We start from the raw sequence: 8,364 nt of genomic DNA on the forward strand, positions 1-8,364 counted from the left end.
AGAAACTTAGCACGTTTGCTGACACATTTCCTAGGTAGCTTATAAAACACGCAGAGCATTCTATTTAGAAATTCTATAAATTAAATATTACAGTGAACGACTTAACGCTCATAAGCCAGGACGCGGAATCATTATACACAAAGGTTCCTGTAAACAACACCCTGAATTTCATAAGGGAAAAAATCAGCTCCTTACGAAGACCTGTTTCCTCTGGGCAGTAAAAAAAAAAAAAAAAAAAAGTTAAATCAATCAAGCTCCGTGTAACCAATAACATGCCCTCTTTTAACTGGAAGTTTTACAATGATTTGAATGTGGGAAAGGCAGCCTGCTATTCCTCTTGAAGCCAATGTCTGCATGTACTTTAATGACTCAATCCCAAAGTGGTTTTGGTGCGACACGTTGATGACATTTTCACGTTCGAGAATAATAGTTGAGAAGATTTTAATATCTGTTTGCAGCAAAATGAATTCACTTCTAGCATTACGTTCAAAACTGAATGAGAAAAGGACAGGAACTAGCCTTCTTAGATATATCATAAAGGAATCATTCAAGTACAGCTTCAACGTCTATAGAAGACCAACGTTCTCCATTTCCTGCATTCATTTCCTAACTATCATGACATTGCAGTTTCAATGAAGACTGAGGTATCAATGTAATTTTTTTTTCTCGGAGGATCAGGACCCCGTTCTGACGGTTACATAGACAAAGAGTCGTTTTCATCTGTAAACAAATCAACCAGCTGCCTCACTATGTCGGCGGAAAAGCCAACAGCCAAGCCAGTAAGATATCTCTTCAAACCAATGGGTATGACACTATACCAGCAAAATAAAACTCCCGTACGTAGAGGTATTAAGAACACGTCTATAGGAACATCGAACCTGACCACCCTCCTGCTTTCATATCGAAGAATCGTAGAGAATGCTCTTATTAATGTCCATCAAAATAAAAGAGAATTGTGCCTATACAGCAGAGTTGATATCAACTTACACCTTTCTTGATGGGTCAGTGGTCAAAAGTCACTATACATCACCCATGGTCAATAGTTAAGTTAAGTATACCTTAGTTTTACCAGACCACTGAGCTGATTAACAGCTCTCCTAGGGCTGGCCCGAAGGATTAGATTTATTTTACGTGGCTAATCACCAATTGGTTACTTAGCAACGGGACCTACAGCTTATTGTGGAATCCGAACCACATTATAGCGAGAAATGAATTTCTATCACCAGAAATAAATTCCTCTAACTCTTCATCAGCCGGCCGCGGGAATTGAACTCCGGCCCATCGAGTGACAGTCTGAAGCTCAACCGACTCGGCCAACAAAAGGGCTCATGGTCAATAGTAAAACATTGTTTCTAAATAAAGCAAAGTTTCGAATACCACTGGTAGCGAATCACTTATCAGTTATAATTCTTCTGGTTGTAAGCTATTCGTGAGGTATAGTTAATTAGCCAATAAACGATATTTGTGGCTTAATATTTGTGTGAGCATATATATATATATATATATATATATATATATATATATATATATATATATATATATATGATCATATTTTCAAGACCTCCATCTAACGTAGCGAACTGGATATTTTATATTTGTGGCCTAATGTTTGTGAATATAAGAAAAACCCTCGGTGTAGTATAAGACAAATTCATATATAGTTAGCCACGCGTTACAAATTTATCAATCAGCTATCATGGTGAAGATGAGTTGATAGCGATTCTAAGTACAAAACCTGAATTCGACAGGCATGTACAGCAGAGTCGATGTCAATTTATACCTCTCTTCAGATCTGGTGTCAAAATATTTATTAATCATAATTCCTCTTGGATGTAAGTTAAGTTATTCCCGAGGTGTAGTGAACTGGATATTGAAGGATATTGGTGGCTTAATATCTATCTATCTATCTATCCATATATATATATATATATATATATATATATATATATATATATATATATATATATACTTATTATATATATGATATAATCCATATGATCATATTTTTCAGAGCTCCACCTACCACACACACACACACACACACACACACACACACACACACACACACACACACACACACACACACACATATATATATATATATATATATATATATATATATATATATATATATATATATACAGTATATATATATAATTCTCATGATAATAGTTTTCATAGCTTCACCTAATAATATCGAAACAGGATTCGAATATCAGGCGATGATCGAACAATATGATCTGATTTCAGTAAATTCATTGACCACTGTTCGAATTAGCCGCTAGTTATATCACTTACGACAGATATAAATGATTTATTTAATGGCACTTTGTCCTCCTACCTTCTCAATTTCCCCAGAATTTTGGGATATATTTATCACTGCAAGCCTTGGATCCATATGGCAAATCGCTGAAGGTGACCTTTTACCGTAGTAGATTACGAACCTACGTACCTTTAATTAGTAATATTAAATTTAATCATAAAAATTCCCTTTCATTCATTGGTGCTAGTTAATAAGACCGCCGCTGAATCACCTTAACAAAAGTGTTCAATACTAGTGTTGTCTATGACCATGTCATTATGACGCCATGTTACATTAACTAATAATAATGATAATAATATCCTTTGTTTCAGCTCCGGGTCATATACGATGAACGATAAGATGAACACAATACAGTATACTAAATTAAGTACGCCAGTAAAAAGTAATATTCATGAACTCTTATGCCCAAGCACTGCTGAAAACAACAGCAACAACTATAATAATAATAATAATAATAATAATAATAATAATAATAATAATAATAATAATAATAATAATAATAATAATAATAATAATAATTCAGATAAAGACCAAACATTGATACATAATTCTGGTAGTTTGCTCAAAAGGAAGAGTAAATGGCAAATCTCCATAATATAATAATAATAATAATAATAATAATAATAATAATAATAATAATAATAATAATAATAATAATAATAATTTTTTCAGATGGGCTAACTACTGATACATAATTAGGGTAGTTCGCTAAAAAGGAAAAGTGCCCAGCAACTCTCAATAATAATAATAATAATAATAATAATAATAATAATAATAATAATTTCTGTCGATTTTCTGATCATCGCCTTAAACTTCTTCGGTGGCGAAAGGGCGATAAAGTGACCTCCCACAAACAGGCAGTTGCAGCGGTCGTTGGCTATTATCCCCAAGAACAGCTTGTTTCAGTGTTGTAGAGTCCCCGGCTTGGTAAGACAGGTTTCGTTGATACTAACTCGACGTTCTCGTTCATTTGCGTTTGGGATCTCGGCCGTGCTGTACCGAACGGTCGTTGGGTTCACGTTGTTTCACTTTGGTTGGTTTTATGTGCAGTCCTCCATAGGGTCCTAGGGATGATTCTCTCTCTGATGGGCCCGGGTACGTTTTTAAATTAAGGTGCTTTTTATTTTTTTATAATTGTGTTTTCTCGTCAGTGTCGTAGCTTCTGCGGAATGGGAGAATAGTTTAACCGTTTTCTTGTATGAGCTTCACTTCAGGCAGTATTTTGTTGCATAGTCTTGTTGCGCAGTGTACAAATGCTCCCTAGCCTGGTTTACACCTATTTGTTTTATGTTCAAATAGCCTAAATGCTTCATTTGCATGTCTGTTTACGATATTCTTTTGAGGTCTAAAGCTTGAGCAGTTTCTCGGATATGTCGTATTGTGAATAGACTTTGCAAGATTTTAGGGGTGAAGGCGTGCTTCAAGGTTTGTTGGGTTAACGAGTGGATACTGTTCCTAGTTTTTTTTCTCATATTTAGATTGTTGTCGTATGAAAGTTTTCAGTTTGCTGGTTTTATATCTTCAGGTACTGGTATTTTAGATTTTTTTCTTTTAATTCCTACAAAATCTGTTCAAAATGCTTAGAAGGATAGGCTTTGTTGTAGATTGCCCTTCAACGTGGCATTTAAGACTTAGTTTCGAAGCTAAACTAGATTGCTTTGTGTTGTAATTCTATGCACTTTGGTTTTATACTAGCAATCTTATGCAGTGCTACGGATGTTTTCTCTTTAACTTTATGCTGCAATAGAGCAAGTCTTACGATACAATAGGGTTTGTTTCTTGAGAGGCTTGACTACAATAGCCTTCCTAATATGGGGGTGTAAAGTTGATTTAAAACTTTAATTATTGTAGGCTTAAGTCGCAACAAAGTAGTGATAACGCTTATCAGTGTTTATAAAGCCTTGCTTACTCCTCCTTGTCTTAGTATTCTAAAACTTATCAGATGGCCCAGCTGATTATAACAAATAGTCAGCCTTTGTTTGTTTCCACTTGCTCGAGCATTTTGGGTTTTAATGTATATATTCTTATTTCAGGTCAGGGTATGTCGTTAAATAAGCATGCCGCAATTCTTATTGAGTTTTTAACTGTACCAATACCAAATGACTAAACAGGATTAAGGGGTGAGTAAGTACTTAATGTTTAGTTGAGTGACTTGAGTAACCCCTTGTACATTTTTTAATCAAAACTGGTTTCAGGCTTTAAGTTCAGGCTTTAAGTTCAGGCTTTAAGTTCAGGCTTTAAGTTCAGGCTTTAAGTTCAGGCTTTAAGTTCATGAATTTTTTTTTTTTTTTTTTTAGATTCCAAACTTAGTTTTGAGCATTTTGAAAGTTCAATTTTTTCTTTAAAATTGCAAAGGTTAAATTTTTAACTATTCCCGCGTTGAACATTTCACGAAATTTGGGGTTTGTTTTGTTTAAGTATTTAATTTTTATTAGTACAGTTACATTTTAGATCGAGTGTAATGGGTATGGAAGTTTGTGAAAGTTCAGACTTTAAGTTCAGGCTTTAAGTTAATGAATTTGTTTTTTTTTTTTTTTAGATTCCAAACTTAGTTTTGAGCATTTTGAAAGTTCAATTTTTTCTTTAAAATTGCAAAGGTTAAATTTTTAACTATTCCCGCGTTGAACATTTCACGAAATTTGGGGTTTGTTTTGCTTTCAAGTATTTAATTTTTATTAGTACAGTTACATTTTAGATCGAGTGTAATGGGTGTGGAAGTTTGTGAGTGTAATGGGTGTGGAAGTTTGTGAGTGTAATGGGTGTGGAAGTTTGTGAGTGTAATGGGTGTGGAAGTTTGTGAGTGTAATGGGTGTGGAAGTTTGTGAGTGTAATGGGTGTGGAAGTTTGTGAGTGTAATGGGTGTGGAAGTTTGTGAGTGTAATGGGTGTGGAAGTTTGTGAGTGTAATGGGTGTGGAAGTTTGTGAGTGTAATGGGTGTGGAAGTTTGTGAGTGTAATGGGTGTGGAAGTTTGTGAGTGTAATGGGTGTGGAAGTTTGTGAGTGTAATGGGTGTGGAAGTTTGTGAGTGTAATGGGTGTGGAAGTTTGTGAGTGTAATGGGTGTGGAAGTTTGTGAGTGTAATGGGTGTGGAAGTTTGTGAGTGTAATGGGTGTGGAAGTTTGTGAGTGTAATGGGTGTGGAAGTTTGTGAGTGTAATGGGTGTGGAAGTTTGTGAGTGTAATGGGTGTGGAAGTTTGTGAGTGTAATGGGTGTGGAAGTTTGTGAGTGTAATGGGTGTGGAAGTTTGTGAGTGTAATGGGTGTGGAAGTTAATTTTTGAAAGTTTTAGAGTAAATCTAGTATTTTTAGGTTAGTGGATTTAACCCTTAGATTTATTTGAACTTTTGCCTTATGTAGTTTGATCTTGAAATTTTAGCTAGTTTTGCTGAAGTTAATTTATGAAAGTTTTAGAGTAAATCTAGTATTTTTAGGTTAGTGGATTTAACCTTGTTTAAATTTATTTACTTTTGCCTTATGTAGTTTGATCTTGAAATTTTGTTTTGCTTTTAGTTAATTTTTGATAGTTTTAGACTAAATCTAGTATTTTTAGGTTAGTGGATTTAACCTTGTTTAAACTTATTTAAACTTTTGCTGTGTAGTTTGATCTTGAAATTTTAGCTATTTGCTTAAGTTAATTTTTGAAAGTTTTAGAGTAAATCTACTATTTTTAGGTTAGTGGATTTAACGTTGTTTAAATTAAACTTTTGCCTTATGTAATTTGATCTTGAAATTTTAGCAAGTTTTGCTTTTTTAGAATTGTAAAGTTTAGTTAAGTCTATTTTGGAATTTTGAAGTTTTTGAACGGTGAAAATTTTTAAAGCTGAGTAAATTTGAGTTTTGCCTGTAAATTTGAGTTTTGCCTGTAAATTTGAGTTTTGCCTGTAAATTTGAGTTTTGCCTGTAAATTTGAGTTTTGCCTGTAAATTTGAGTTTTGCCTGTAAATTTGAGTTTTGCCTGTAAATTTGAGTTTTGCCCACTTCCCAAGTCCACCTTTGCCGGGGTGGCGATGCCACCTGCCAGGCAAAGGTGGACTTGCTTGTTGTGCATGGTGACTTGGTCACCATGCACAATAGGAAGTTCAAAAACAAGCATGGTGACTGTCACCATGCACAATAGGGATTTCAAACCAACAAAATTCTAACTTAGGTTAGAATTGCAAGGCTGATAGTTTTCGTGTAGCTTGGACGTAATTGGGAGTTAAGTATGGAACTTCAAATATAGGATAGCTGAATAGGTTAAAGAATGTGCTAATTTTATATAGATACAGGGGTTAGGATAAAGGTAATAAATACTAAGTATCTCTTAAGGATGCTGGGAATAGATTGGGGTAAAACCTGCAATAGTTAGACCTAGGGAGACATTTGACAGTGCAAGTTATTAATAGCAGACGATGTTACAGTGCTTGAGCCTGTTGTCTGGTCATGAGATTTTAACTTAAAAGTATTAGTGCAGCTGAGAATAGGGTAGGGTAACTGTCTGACATACTTTTATTAACTTTACTTTTATAACTTTCATTCCCACTAGTAAATAGTAACTGGACAGGTAATAGGTGGATCTTAATGATTTTTTCTAAGAGGCCTAGGTCTTGGGATTTTAAAATTTTTTGACAATGTGGACTTGTCAGGTATTTTAATAGGCTGTTTAATAGTGGAAATTGTAATTAAAATTTGGGTCAGGTATTCTAATAGGCTGTTTAATAGTGGAAATTGTAATTAAAATTTGGGCATTCTTGTTAACATCGGTAGTCAATGCACTCAACACCCCCTCCCCCTCTTACTCCTTCAAGCAAAACTTTCATGTTAAGAAATAGTTCAGATTGCATTTCATATTTTCATTGACTCTTACCTTCATCCACCTTTCCTCCAGTGCCCGAGCTTGCTTCGGGAACCCCTTTCTTATTCTGAATTCCCCAACTTCATTTTTTGCCCCTTGGGGTTGTGCAGTTTCAGTTCCCTTAAGACTGGATACTAAAGGGCGAAAGTTGCCAGATAGTGTGCATTGCATGGCACCTCTCATAGTTATGTAGCACTAAAGTTAGATGCGGTTGTTTCGGTGTAAGATTGGTACCCTATTAAATATATCTTAAAGGATGGCACACACTATCTGTTCCCTTTTTTGGGATTGTTAATGTGGAAGTTGATGGCCATTTGAAGTAACAACAATATTAAAACATGGGATTGTTAATGGGAAAGTTTACTCATGTGATATATAGTATTAGAATAACCTTAGAGTAGCGGCTGGAACTAACTGAACAGGTTATTTTCACTTTTAAGAGGGTTGGTTATGTCATGGAAACTTAGTATATTCTAAAACCAAACAAACTACTTTTCTTATGCACAGGCTCTTGGTGTAGCTGCAGCAAACCATAACATCGACACTAATACTAATGGAAAGCAACTCTTCATTAAGACTGAATATCCTGTGAGGATTCGAAGCGCTCTGAATTCGGTTACGCTGGCAACTAGAACTCAAATGGTAGACGCTATGTATGTCCTGTGACTGTTCGAAGCGCACTAAATTCGGTTACCCTGAGAACTAGAACTCAACTTGTAGATGCTGTGCAAATCCTGTGCTCTAAATTTGGTTACCCAGACAACTAGAACTCAACTTGTAGACACTGTGTATATTCTGTGAGGAGACACTGCATATCCTGTGAGGATTCGAAGTACTCGAAATTCATTTAGACTGGGACTTGTAGATGCTGTGCTCTACCTACTATTCAATTTTTCAATAATTTTACTACTTTGTATGTGTAATAGTTTTTGTGTATTTAGACCAGCCTAATATAAATTTCTGGTTTACATTATCAATTTCTTTAACCCCAAAATGTAATGATGGGTGAGACTTTAATACTCCTTGAAAGACAATGTCCTATGAAATCAAAGGAATGGTAGTTACTCCTGATTGGTTGGTCAACAGAAGATGGGGAAATTGATAAGAGATGTGACTGAAACAATGGTTTTTAATTCTGATGAGATTCTAGCTTATTAACCTCAAATTTTGGTATTTACTTGCACTAGTCTATGCAGATTTAAAATTCC

General features: G+C 34.8%; 1 long non-coding RNA gene across 2 annotated transcripts; it reads left to right on the plus strand.

The window, feature by feature from the left end:
- The first annotated feature begins 3,281 nt into the window (after nucleotides 1-3,281).
- LOC136828486 (uncharacterized) lies at nucleotides 3,282-8,126 on the plus strand. Of its 2 annotated transcripts, none has more exons than XR_010850059.1 (3): nucleotides 3,282-3,418; nucleotides 4,357-4,443; nucleotides 7,664-8,126. It is a non-coding gene; the product is annotated as an uncharacterized lncRNA (long non-coding RNA). The 2 variants fall into 2 exon arrangements; XR_010850060.1 differs by having other exon boundaries at nucleotides 3,284-3,436.
- The last annotated feature ends 238 nt before the right edge of the window (nucleotides 8,127-8,364 follow it).

This window comes from Macrobrachium rosenbergii, chromosome 43 (assembly GCF_040412425.1).
Source record: "Macrobrachium rosenbergii isolate ZJJX-2024 chromosome 43, ASM4041242v1, whole genome shotgun sequence".
In the NCBI taxonomy this organism is placed as follows: Eukaryota; Metazoa; Arthropoda; class Malacostraca; order Decapoda; family Palaemonidae; genus Macrobrachium; species Macrobrachium rosenbergii.